This window comes from Antechinus flavipes, chromosome 4 (genome assembly GCF_016432865.1).
Source record: "Antechinus flavipes isolate AdamAnt ecotype Samford, QLD, Australia chromosome 4, AdamAnt_v2, whole genome shotgun sequence".
Taxonomy (NCBI): Eukaryota; Metazoa; Chordata; class Mammalia; order Dasyuromorphia; family Dasyuridae; genus Antechinus; species Antechinus flavipes.
In genome coordinates, this window is record NC_067401.1 from 171,511,875 (window position 1) to 171,526,457 (window position 14,583).

Genomic DNA, 14,583 nt, shown 5'->3' on the forward strand with positions numbered 1-14,583 from the left:
AGAGGTAAACTATCTTTCAAACTCTTGTCTCCTTTCCTGGGGCCCAGTTAGCTTTCTTTGAGGCCTATCTCTCTCCTTGGTTCCGTGGGCTTAAGCTCTTGCCTCCTCTGCCCTCTGAATCTCTCCAAATGTCTCTGAATCCAAAGGTGTGTTTTTTAACCTCTAGTCACCATAAAGGTGGAAGATGGAATGAATCTGTCTCAGCCTCCGAGAGCTTCTAGCGCACTTGCCTTTTCTGGTCCTGAGAGCTTCTCACTTATATGTTCCACACTGAGTATGCACCAATCATTATATCACTAGGAAACCATTATTTGTTGTAGGATTAAATCAATGCTAAACTACATTTTACCATTGTCTCCTCAATTCCCCTTAGTATCTTGTTTCAAGTTCTGGCCCATAACATCTCCTTGTAGGGTTAAATCAATCATACTGAATCATGCTAAATTAAATAACTATTGTCTCTATCAATTCCACTGACTTAGTACTTTGTAAGAATCCTTTGTTTCAAGCTCAAAGTTCTGGCCTATAATAGATAGGAAGTTTTATCATAGTCCTCTGGAATCTCTATTGGTCATATGCTGATAAAAATTTAACACAGAAGTATTCTATCACTTTTATATACAATAACCTGTTCAATTCACCAGTTTATGCACCCCCTCAGATTTCCATTCTTTGCCACCTCAAAGAGCTACAAATATTTTTATGTATCCTTAGAATTTGTTTTGCTTAGGACTATTGCCTCTTTTTAATCTTTCCCTTCATATATTTCCCCCTCCTTTTTTTGCCCCTTTCTCACCTACTTCCCTGTTTGAGTGAAATGCATTTTTGTGCCCAATTGTGTGTGTGTGTGTGTGTGTGTGTGTGTATGTGTGTGTGTATGTTTATTTTGACCTTCTTCAACTACTCCCTTCCTCTCTTCCTTGTTGATATAGACATTCACTTTCACATTCTAATTTTGAGAAAGAATTTTTTCTTACCTTCTTTTCTCTTCCCCTAGTGTATTCTTCTTTTCCTCTCTTTTCATTCTTTTTTTTTTTTTTAAAGGTTATTAAGACAAAATAGAACAACTTCTAGGCTTTGTCTAATGGAATTCCTTTTATGAACCTTGATAATGAGAGAGATCAAAGGGGAGACATATTATTTCCCCATATGAAAATGTAAACTGTTGAAACTTTTAAAATCTGATTATTTGCTCATTTTTACCTATTTATATTTCTCTTTTTTATTGTGTTTGAATTTCAAAGTATCTATGCAGTTCCAGTCTTATTAAATATGCTTGGCAGTTCTGTGGTTCATTAAAAGTCCATTTCCCCCCCTTGTAGCATTATGCTCAGTTTTGCTAGGTTTAAGTTATTCTTGGCTTTAGCCCAAATCTTTTACTGTCCAGATTGCCAACTTTTCTATTTCTTTGTAGGGGTAGCAATTAAAACATGTGTGATCCTGACTATGCCTTTTCAAAATTTGAATTCTTTCTTTCTGTTTTCTTGCAATATATTTTTTTCTTTAACCTGGAAGCTTTGGATTCTAGTTTTGATGTTCTTGGGACATTTGGGAGTTTCTTTCAGAAGCTTAGTGGTGAAATTTTCCTATTTCTACTTTGCCTTTTGGTTTAAAAAAATCTGAGTGGTTTTCTTTTGAAATTTGGAATGGGATAGTTAGGTTCTTTATTTATTTGTTTATTGTGGTATTCAAATAGTCCAAAGATTCTTAATTTTTTTCTCCTTCATGTATGATGATTTTTTTCTATATTTTTAGTGTTTTGACTTTGTTTATTCTATTTGGTCCATTCAAGGAGTTTGCTGCTTTGGACAAGGTTTTGGACCTCTTATCCAGGCTGTTAATTCATTTTCCAATTCTTTTTTCCATAGCTCTCATTTTTACCCCCAAATTTTTATAAAACAATTTTAAACCCTTAAAAAAACCAAATCCTTGCATCACGATCTCTTACAGGAATTCTAACAGAATTTTTGTCCAACTTGTGTTTTCTTTTTAGGCTTTGTATGTAAATGTTTTAGAATCATTCTCTTCTTCTGAGAAGAGAACCATGTTCTTGAATTTCCTTACCACCATAATAGCTCTTCAAGATATATATTTTTTTGTTTGTTTGTTCATTCTTCCAGCCTTCTTCTTGACTTTGGTTTTGATATGATACTCTGGATCTTTGTACTGGAATGGATAGAATAAAAAATGGCTAACTGTAGTGTTCTCTTCTTTTGTATAATATAATGGTTCTCTGGGAGCAGGTTTCTTGGGGAGGTTTCTGGAGGCAGCCTTAGGTTCAGTTCCAAGTATTAATCACCTCAAATACAACCAGGAGTTAAAATCCAATCTTTTATTGTCTCTTCCAAAATAGCCTGGTTAGTTTTCTTAGAGGCCTATCTCCCTCCTTGGTTCCAAGAGCTCTTGCAGCTTGTGTTTTAGCTCTTCCAGCTTCTGCCTCTAGCTCAACTCCGACTCCTGGCTTCTCAATCTCCAACTGACTGAGTGACTGAAGCTCTAAGAGTTTCTTATATATGATCTCTTAAAGATGTGAACCCAAAGGTTGACTCCTCCTCTGAGAGAGTGGAATTGTGGGAAGTGTAAACTTGGATATCTCCCAACTTGTGAACTCCAATGTGTGAGCCAATGTGTGAACTCTCAAAGGTGTAAACAAGCATTGTTTCTATCAATTCCATTGAGTTAACACCTTGTTTCAAGTTCTGGCTCATAACAGCTAACAATTAAAAATCAGATGAAAGCTAAGTAGAGAGCCAGCAAGTAAATGAACACTGGGTAGCTTTCAATGAATTTATATCACTGCACTCAAACTACGAGCATACTAAAAATCCTGACAAATATGATTACTGAATTGCTCCCACTGATCTTTGGAAAGATCAATGGAAAAGGATTGACATGTTACAGGACTAGACAAGGTCACATATCTTATGAATCTGCAAACTGTAGGTCAATGAGTTTGGTCTTAATTCTAGCAAAATTCCAGGACATAGTAGTTAAAGAGATGACTTGTGAACTTTTAGAAAGGGAAACCAATTACTAGAGATCAACATGACTTTTTCAAGAATGGATCATGCCAGACTAATCTCATTTTCTTTTTTGGGGGGTGGTGATTAGTGTTACATTTGTAGAACAGGGAGATATTAAAGACAGAGTTTCTCTAAATTCCTGCAAAGCATTTGACAAAAGTTTTTTTTCAGTGAGAAGTTCAGATGAAGGCTAGATTATACTGAAGTTAGGTGAACTAATTGAATGGCTAGATATTATAGTTCCATGTTGACTTTGAAACTCTTCAGGTGTGCAATGAAAGTATCTTTAGTCTCCTCAGAACAATAGGAAACCATCACTTCCTACCCATTGCACTGGGTTAGCTTTTACTTTGACCAGGAGGCAGTTGTAGGTTTTTTTATTCACAGCCTTTTCACTGAGCTTGGGATTGGTTACTGTGAGCCATCCTGTACCATCTGGATTCATGAAGTAGCAGTGAAGGATTTCCAAACTTCACAGTAATCCTGGTCAAAGGGATCTTCAATAGATACCCCTAAGTAGTTATTGATGAAAGTCTTATATAGGCCTCCAAGTGCATCAGGGATGATATATCTGCTGGGAACAGCAGGAGACTTGAAGTCCAAGTTACATTTCCCAGATTGGAAGAATTCCAAGGCAGCAACATTCATAACAAGAACAATCTTCTAAGGATAGCCAGATTTACCAGCAGCATTCTTTAGCCGCTCTAGAGGTTCTTTATTCTTCAGGATATTAGGAAAAAAGCCTACCTCATCTCCTACATTGTAGCATCTTGTCAATATTTCTTTTTAATAACATTCTTCAAGTTGTGGTAGACTTCAATTCCAATGCACATGGCCTTCATGAAGAAAGCTCCATTATGGAAGATCATGCACTCCTGCAGGAGTTCCATGTTACCAACATGGAAGCCACCAATTCATAGCTCAGTTATCATTACATTATTATAACTATTCTCTCAGAGTCTCTCCAACAATTGTCATTTTCTTTTTGATCATCTTTGTTTAACTCTGCTTTGGGACCAAATTTGTTCTTTGTAATTCTGCAACATTTATTTATAACTGTTTTGCTCTATGTTGTAGGTACTGTGTATCTTGTAATCTTCACTCTGTTTCACTTTACATCATTCTGTATGAATCTTCCCAGACTTCTTTATATTCATCATTTTTATAACAATAATAATTCTACTACATCAGTGATTTATTTGTTTTACTTAGCCATTTCCCAGTTGATGGGCATCAACAAACAACTTAAATTTCTTTATAACTACAAAAAGTGCTGGTATAAGTATCCTGGTCTATCTGGGGATCTTACCTTTTATATACTTAGTAATGGAATCACTCAGTTACAGCGGATGGACACCAACTCACCACTAACTCTTAGTCATGAAACATTTACTAAACAAGTTAAAGCAAGGATAATAAAGTTCCAATGGTTCAGTCCATAAACCTGTACCACCTTCTTCTACCCATGCACAAGTCTTTTGGGGAGAGTGAGCTCTCTCTGATAAGAACTTAGCAGAGTAGGAAATCTGAGTAGGAAAACCCCATGTACCAGGAACAATTCCAGCTTTGGACTTCATGTGTTTATGTCCCTAATATCTTTAGAATTAGATTATTATTACTTCATCTACTGGGTCAAACTTTGACTTTTCTAATTTTCTCCTCTCTACTATTGGATGGACTCTACTACTACCAGCTACTATTCTTGGAGTATCAAAAAAATTTTTAAAACTCAAATCCTTGATTTATTTATTTTAAAAAAATTATTCAGAATTTAACAAACACCCTCCCCCAAAAACAATACTTATATACACAAAGTAGGAAATAAAAAGAGGATTATTCAAGAAATCTTATCAAAGCAGTGTTAAGTTGTTTTAGTGAAAGCAGAGAGACCTTAATTCTGTGAAGAATTTTATCTTCAAAGGTAATTAGATCGACTCCCTTGACTGGTCTGTAAGTCATTATTACTTTCTCAGCAAAGTAGTTTTCTTATTCCTATAATCCATAGAGCTTTCAGGTCAGCTCACTGGGTTCAGAGGATCCTCTCCAGCCAGAGGTAAAGAAACAAGGAAGACAAATCTGTGAAGAATTGCCACTGTTCAAACTTTGGTAGCAGTAAAATGTATCTTACTTCTCCTTTCCCCAGCCAACTCTCCAAGTAGCAGAGCTCTCTTCCAATCAGATTAGCTCTCAGCATCAGCTGTAAGACTTGTTTCCCTCCATTCAGTTGTTCTCAGCATAAAGCAATGGCTTTATATGTCTTCTTTCTTCACTTGGCTTTTAGCCACTCCATGTTTGCCTCTTCTCCACTTACGTACCCACTATCTTGGCACAGCTGGTTATCACCTCTTGCCTGACTATTACACAATTCATTTATTTAGTTTTCCTGTCTCAAATCTCTCTTTTATTTATTCTCTATTCAGCTGCCAAAGTGATTTACCTAAAATTTAGATCTGATCATATCTCTCCCTCCCTTCAATAAACAGCTCCTTATTTCCTTCAGGATCAAATATAAAGTCCTTTGATTTTCACAAGAAACTGAAACCATTTCTAGTCATATGAAAAAATGCTCTTAATCACTGTTGATTAGAGAAATGCAAATTAAGACAATTCAAGTACCACTATACAGTTCTCAGATTGGCTAAGATGACAGAAAAAATAATGATAAATGTTGGAGAATATATAGGAAAAATGGGACACTAATGTAGTGTTGGTAGAGTTGTGAACTGATTCATTCATTCTGGAGAGTAATATGGAACTATGTCCAAAGGGCTATCAAACTTTGCATACCCTTTGATCCAGGAGTGTCTCTACTGAACCTGTATCCCAAAGAGATCATAAAAAAGGGAAAAGGACCCACATGTGCAAAATGGTTTGTGGTAGCCCTTTCTGTAGTGGCAAGAAACTGGAAACTGGGTGGATGTCCATCAATTGAAGAATGGCTGAATAAGTTATGGTATACAAATATTATGCAATATTATTGTTCTATAAGAAACGATCAGCAGGATGATTTCAGAAAGGCCTGGAGAGACTTACATGAACTGATGCTAAGTGAAGTGAATAGAACCAAGAGAACATTGTACACAGTAACAAGATTATGTGATGATCAATTCTGACATATAGTTTTTTTCAACAGTGAGTTAATTTAGGCCAGTTCCAATAGACTTGTGATGGAGAGAGCCATCTGCATCAGAGAGAGTACTCTGGGGACTGAATGTGGATCACTACATAGTATTTTCACCTTTTTTGTTGTTTGCTTGCTTTTTGTTTCCTTTTTCATTTTCTTTTCCTTTTTGATCTGATTTTTCTTGTGTAGCATGATAACTGTAAAAATATGTAGAGAAGAATTGCACATGTTTAATGTATATTGGATTGCTTGCTGTCTAAAAGAGTGGATGAGGGAAGAGAAGGAGAAAAAATCTGGAACACAAGGTTTTGCAAGGGTGAATGTTGAAAACTATGCATATATTTTGAAAAAAAAGCTAAAAAAGAAAAAAAAAACTTTCACAAAGTATGTTTAAAGGAATTGCATATGTTTAACCTGTATCAGATTGCTTGCCTTTGGGAAAGGGAAGGTAAGGGAGGAAGGGAGAAAAATTTGGAATACAAAGTTTTGTGGAAATGAGTGTTGAAAACTATCTTTGCATATATATGGAAAAATAAAATACTATTAAAAACCATCTTTACATGTAATTGGGAAAAAATACCATTAAAATTTTTTTTAAAATTATTAAAAAATAAAATGAAGCCACAATCTGGCCCCTTTTATCTTCTGGTCTTTACTTCACTCTTCATCCTTCATGATCCATCAACACAGGCCTGGTTATGATTTCTCAAACTTAATGCTCCATCTCCTAGCTCCAGGTCTTTGTGTGTGGGATTGTTCCTCATGCCTGCCTGAAATGTGCTCTCTGCTGCTGCCATCTGTCTTCTTTAGCTTCCTCCAAGTTTCCTTTGCTTTTGCTGACTTCCAGATCCCTGAGGCTCTAAAGTGCTCTTCAGTTTTACTTTAAGATACTCATAGCTAAAGAACATTAATGTGGCCAGAGACCAACCATTGAATCTACAAATTAATTCAGCAATGACTGCCACTTCTTCCTCCTCCTCTTCCCCTCATTCTCTTTCTTCCAGTTTACTTGAGACTGACTTAACATAGTATCTATTTGAAATAAATAGTGTTTTTATTTTGTTTTTCAAACTGATTTGTTTCTCAGAAGGTGGGGTGAGTAGAACAGCTCATAGCTGTTTTCTATGGATTAGCTACAAACACCATATTCTCTCCCTTGGTACACACACCACTTTTTCTCTTCATATCAACAATTATTAAGAAGGAAGGAAGGGAGGGAGGGAGGAAGGAAGAAGAAAAAGAGAAAAAAGAACAAAAAAAAAGAAAGAAAAAAGGGGAGGCAAGGAGAAGGATTAATGGCTTCCTTCTGCTTGAAAGATCAAATACATTCTTTGATTTGGTATCTAAAGCCCTTTATTATCTGGTGCAACCTACTTTTCTCAAATAATTTCACATTATTCCCCATTACACACTAAAATTCTGGTTAAACTCCATCTCTTATCTCAGTACTTTTACACTGATTGTCCATATTTCCTAGTTTTGGAAGCACTGAATTTTTACCAGCATCCTCTTAGTTCAGTTCAATATTGAGATAAATTGAGACACCTAATTATGATAGACTTCTCTTCTCAGCAAGGTAATAATTCAAGACAATTCCAGAAGGCATATAATGGAAAGTGCTGACACATCCAGACAAAGAACTATGGAGTCTGAATACAGATTGAAACACTATTTTCACTTTTTTATTTTTTGTTTCTTTTCTTTCTCATCATTTTTCCCTTTTGTTCTGAGTATTCCTTTACAATATGACTCATGGAAATAGGTTTAATAAAATTATATATATATATATATATGTATATATGTCAGAACTATGTCAGATTGTTTTTGAGAAGGGAAGGGAAGGAGGGGAAAAATTTGGAGATCAAATTTTATAAAGATGAATGTTGAAAGCTAAATTTTACATATAATTAGGGAAAATAAAACACTATTTAGATCTTAGAAAATAAAAAAAAGTATGCCCCTTTGATTTGTACAGTATAAGAAAATTAGAATAGAATAGAAAAAGCCAGCACTATAGTTAATTCTTTTAATAAGAGGCCAAGTCATTGGCATTGATGCCAGTTTAAATTCTTGAAACTCTTTTAAATGATCTATGAGTGTCTCATTTTTCTAATTCTTAGTCAGCAAATCAACTTATTAGGCCCAACCATGATCCTTTCCCCTTCCCCTGGCCCAACAAGCAAGCCTGGCAATTTTATAACCAACCCAAGTAATTATAATTTCCTTTTAGAATAACTAACACTGTCTTATGAAAAAAAAGGTGGAAAAATGAAGCTCTGCTTCATTAAAGCAATCTTAATCTTCCTGAACCCTTATCAAATAGACTCATTTGGCAGTCTGGGGGAAACCTATAGATCTCTGCTAAGAGTAATGTTTTTAAATGCATAGGATTACTGAAGAAGTTTATCATATCGAAATAATGGTACTTTTTCTCCTTCCTAGTTCATGGACCCCCCAAAAGAATCTGAGGATGCCAGATTAAGAAGTTTGGGGTTAACACCTCAACATATGACAATTCTATTTTTTAATATAGAGAAATCTCAACTATCTCAGACTGAGACTGTCTATCTCCCCTCAGCGTGCTAGGATATCCTTGAAGTAAGGGATAGAGAATCTAATAATATTAACTCAAGTTCCCATTCCAGATTGCATCAATTCAAAAGAATCTTAGTCTCTGTTCTATTTAACCATAACATCAATTAGGATGTTGTTTTTGTTTTTTTTAGACAAAGGGATATTTTCTATGAAGATACTGCAATAACAGAAGTCACAGAAATTTCCTCCTGGCACTTGGGAACACACTCTTACCTAACCATCTTGGTCCATGAGTTTCTAATGCACTTCTTACACAGTACTCATTCCCTCAAATTCACCTCACCTCAGGAGTGAGAATCAGCTAAATTCATCAAATTTAATGTAGTTGATGGATGAATGATTCAGCATCTCTGTTATAGATGAACTGGGCCAGATAGGGTTGTTTGGAATTTTGCTTTTCTCTATTTAACTTCTTGTAAATCCCAGCATGGATTCCAACTCTAGTATAGACTTCTGATGGTTCACTTTGATCCTTTGAAGATCACAAAATCATAGGTATTTTTCATCTCTTTTACCTAGAAGGAGCACAGACTAGAAGCAACACAGACTTAAAACAACTGTAGGGCCGTGTGCTTTCAGGCTGTTTGGTTCTAGGAGAGACAGAGGCCTGAAATGGCTCTTCTCAATTGAAAGTCTACAATCCTTGAACACAGGCAGGAGTGAGAATCAGCTTCATTTTGAACAGGAGTACCTTTGGAAAGCACCTCAGTTCTGTACCCCCCAGTCAATCACTTATGCATCTTTTAATGTGATTTTTGTAGACTACAGCCAGTTGCTGAATAGCTCCCACTTGAAAAGAGAGCATGGCATTTCCATTATACATTATGCCATTTTGGAAGCAGTGTCCCCATTTTCTTCCATATAGGAATTGTATCAGCCAAGCACACTGCACATGAAGTGTGGACTTTGGACTTGCATAATCATCTTCCCGCTTTCCACACCTAGAATTGGTTTTCTCTTCATCACTATGAAATTACGTATTTTCCTTTGAAGGAAGACCTTGAAGTCCACCTTAAGTAGTCCTTTTCTTGATTTGTACCAGCTAAAAGTGATGTCTCATTTGTTAAAATTTCTTAAAAATTATTAATTTAACAAACAACAACAAAGACCAAGTTTTCACATGTATATATACATAGTAGAACAATTGTACATGAAATCATGGATTTCTATTTTGAAAAGCTTGCTTTTCTTTTAAAAATACATAATAAATTCAAAATAGCTCTAAAGCTCTCTTTCTCTGTAATTTATTTGGTTCTGTGCATTTTAAAAAAATGACTCAATGATTGTCATTGTCTTTTTTTTCTTTTGGGAATCCTATCCCTATTTCCTGTTTTCCTTTCAACTTCATTCCTCCTCTCATCCACCAAAAGAAAATCAAAATCTTTATAAAGACTATGCATATTCATGTAAAAAAGAAAATTCCCATATTGACCATATCCAAAATTTCTGCTTCTTGAGTTTATCACCTGTCAGGAGGGGAAAACATGATTCATCATTGATTTTCTTGAATCATGCTTGGTCACTGCACTAATTAGAGTTCTTAAGTCTTTCTTCCCTTAACAATATTATTATTTTGAATAAATTGCCCTCCTGGTTCTGGTCATGTCACTGCATCAGATCATTCAAATCTCAGATTCCTCTGAAATTCTCCCTTAATTTCTTATGGTCGATTAATATTACATTACATTCTTATAGCAAAATTTGTTCATCTATTCCCCAAGTGATGGGCAACTCTGTTTCTTAGTTCCCAGGTTTTTTTTTTTTTTTGCCACTACAAAAAGAGTTTCTATAAATATTTTTGTAAGTGGGGGCAGCTAGGTGACAGAATGGATAGAGCATCAGCCCTTAAGTCAGGAGGACTTGAGTTCAAATTTGACCTCAGACACTTACCACTTTCTAGCTATGTGACCCTGGGCAAAGTCACTTAACCCCAATTGCCTCAGCAAAAAAAAAAAAAAAAAAAATGTTTGAGTGCAGATCCTTTTCTTCTTTCTTTCTTTGATCTCTTTGGTATATAGGAGTAGTATTGCTGAGTTTTTTGGGGTATAATTTCAAATTGCTTTTGAAAATGGCTATACCAATTCACAACTCCACCAACAATACATTAGCATGTCTGCTTTTAGCCTTTCAAATAACTGTTACTTTCCATTTTTGCCAGTATAATGGGTTTCCACTTAGAACCTTAGAATCACTTTCTGCAATTCCCAACTTATTTATTTTTAGTGATTTGGAGTATTTCTTCATATGACTTAAAGATAGCTTAGATTTTTTTCTTTCGGCAACTGGGGTGTTTCTAAAAATAAAACAGGAAGACCTGGTCAAGATAAGGAATTTGGAATTATAATCATGCTATATCAATAAAGCTTGCTAGAGATTTCAGCAGTCAGCTCTAACTAAAACTGAGTATAGTCTAAACCTTGAGCATAATAGAGTTGTATAAAAGGAGAGGATTCTAAGGGAGTTGGACTATGGTTTTTGAAGTTTTTTTTCCCCTTTAAAGCACTTGTAGCATATATTTATGTGATGTGAAATATGGTTCTTTGGTATTTTCTTTTTTATTTTGTGCTTACAATATTTTTTTCCCCTTTGACTTGGAAGCTCTGTATTTTTGGTTATAATATATTCTGATAATTTTTAGTTCAAGATTTCTTTCAGGTGTTTGATGGATTCTATTTTCTCTTGCCCTCTGGTTGTATTATTTCTGCATAGTTTTCACCATGAATATTTAAAAATATGATTTCTAAAATTTTAATTTTGGTAAAAATTGAACTATTTTTCAGTCTTTGGGATTTGTTCTAATATTTCTTACTGTAACTTGGAGTTACTGAGTTCTTATTAGTGCTTTTCCCCCTTACCTTCTCTGGTATTGCTTGACTAAGTGGCCTAAGAATTTTTTGTAAGGTTCTTTCTCCATCAGTCTACTCCTCTTTTCTCACTCTGGCGTTTGCCAGGTACCCTTTTTCAGGTTAGGAATTCAAATACTTTTCTTGACCATATAACCAATGTAGTATATGAAGTTAATCCAACAGAGAAATAATCACAACCTTAAAAAACACACAAAAACCTTACTTGAGAACAATATTTTATGGCAGATATGTATCATTCTTACCTATTTAATATTTCAGCTCATATCTGAATTGTGGTTTTGCCCAGATAAGAACACTCCTCTCCCCAGGGATTAGCTATTTTCATTAAATTTTTTATTATCTATTGTTATCTAGGGCCCTGTTCTCACTATAAAGCATTATTCACAGTTTTTCTCTCCACAGTATTCTCTAATTCATGTTTCCTTACTGGCAAACCATTACACCCACATTTTATTTTCCCCTGGACACCCCTCTTCCCTCCCAAATAGTATGTTTATTTCTTACCCCTCCCCTTCTCTAGTAGTCAGAGCTCCAATTCTAATCAGATATGCATTAACAAAGAATTTTCTGGACTTCAACTTCTCTCTTCTTCTCCCCTCCTTCCTTGGGTCACAGGGTAGCTCCAATAGCAACCAAGAGCTTTCCACAAGGAAACCAGAGAATAGGGGAATAATGGAAGTCTGGCCACAGATAGTAAATGGACTCTGCTGGGGGAATATTCTAGTGCCTTTAGGAAGTGGAAAATAACTTCTGGAGAGTAAATAATTTTAGCATGAAAATAATTGTGGAAATGTTGGGATATCAAATAGAGGGAAATGGCATTGATTACTTATTTACCAATAGCTAGTTAGAGAAGAGTGGGGGGTTGGGGAAAGGCCATCTAGCTTAATAGTGATTAATAGTCTGATTACACCACCAGTTTGTCTCCTTTTTTCAGACTGGACACATAATAAGTGTCTTGATTTTAATGGAATCTGGGTTGAAAGGAATCTCAAAATCCACCCAAAGCACTCAATACTTGACCAAGAATCCCTTCTGTAATATTTCTGACAAGTAGTCATGCAGTTTTCCCTCGAGAACCTCTACTGAGGGGAAACAATATTCTGAGAAGTCCATTTCACTTTGCGACAGCTCTGATCACTGCGAAGTTTTTCATTAAATCAAACTCAAATCTGTTTTTATTTAAGCTCTTTCTAAGCGATCTTTGGACTATGCCTTTTCCACTCAGGCCATCATCTCCATCTCTTCCCCTCTCTTTTTGGACCTGTCTATGACACCACACTGGGCTTTGTCCAGTTTTTTTTTTTTTTTTTTTTTAAATCCACTGGATCCAATTTCACTTACCTGCCATCTCCACATTATGCCTTTTCCTCTGGCCTTCACCTCCTCCTTATTTCCCTTTTCCAAACCTTGGATTTTCTTCCTGGAACTATCTTAGACTCTGGCTGGCTTTCATTTCAATCATACTTGGATCTAGTTCCCCATGCACTCCCTACCCACTCTGCAGATCCCCTTTATATATTTCCTTCCCCCATTAGAATATTGAAGGCAGTTCCCTGAAGTCAGGAACTGCCTCAACAACCTTCAGCTATTCTGTAATTCTTGCTAAACAAAAAGAAAAATAAGGGAAAGGGGATATTTGAAGAAGACTGTCAAGAATATAGATGTTTAGGACTTTTTGGGAAATTCTTTCATGAGATGAGCAACACCAAATTTCTCTGTATTTGAAAGAATGAAAACATTAATGATCTTGTCATAAAAATGAAAATCTTTATGAAATTTAAATATACACACATTTACATACACATACATATATATAAACACATTTATATATATGTATGTAAAAAGTTTACTAGAGTTACATAAGTCAGTTATGGTATTTAGGATATAAATACATTTCATTCCATTCTATAACAAAAAAGGCTATAAAGTTTTGGACTAAATCAATTAAGATGAAATTAATAGGGACAAACATTACATTTGGCTTACAAATACAAATTAAGAGCTAGCAGAGTTCATCTGAAAAATTTTTTTTAAGTGGACTGCAAAAGCAGCTCAAAGTGGAATAATCTCAACATGAGCACAATATGGCAGTCAACAAAATTAGTGTGACAGCCTAAAGTGAGAGACAACATCCAAATAATAAGGAAATAATAGTTATGCTGTACTCTGGTCTCACAAATGGAATATTGTGCTTATGATTGGCACCACATTTTATGAAAGGTGATAGATAAATCTAAGAGCTCAGAATGGAGCAAACAAAATGATGAAGGGCCTGGAGTTCCCATCACATGAGGGTTGGATAAAGGAAGTAGGGGTGTTTAGTCTACAGCAGATCATAGCTGCTTTCAAGTATCCAAACAAGCTGTTTTGTGGAAAAGGTTAAGTTTATTTGATTTAGTCTTAATGTCACAAATAGACTTAAGTCTGTGTTTGACAAATAAAAACACTTCTTAAGAAGAGGAGTAAGAAGGGGAATGAATCCATTGCCTTAAAGGTAGTGGGTTTTCCTTTACTGGATGACTTAAAAGTCAGATGATCACTTGTTTGACACATTTTAAAGGGTGGGGGTGGGGTTCCTTTTCATGAACCAATAACTTAGGTGGTCAGAATTGCTTTCTCTGAAAATCTGAGTGTGACTTGATTAGACCCTACTTACAGCACTAGATTCAGTTCTGGCAATATCCTATTAAGAAAATAGTTAAGGAACTTGAGTGCATTGAGGACTGGTTCAGAGATCTGAGAATGGATAGAGAACTCTTCAAATATTTAAAGGACTGTCAAGTTGAGTAAAGATTAAATTGGTTTTGTTTGGCCTTTGAAGGAAAGAACTAGACTCGTATGGATAAAATTGGATAGCTTTTGAAGTGGTTTTTTTTTTTTTTTTCCCTGAAGTATCATGGATTGGAGCTGACCTCAGTAGTTTGCAATTAAAGATGAAGCATGTACAGAAATAACTATAAGTTAAGAAGGC

General features: G+C 35.3%; 1 pseudogene; it reads right to left on the reverse strand.

The window, feature by feature from the left end:
- Positions 1-856: 856 nt before the first annotated feature.
- LOC127560702 (alpha-enolase-like) lies at positions 857-7,832 on the reverse strand (annotated as a pseudogene).
- Positions 7,833-14,583: the final 6,751 nt, after the last annotated feature.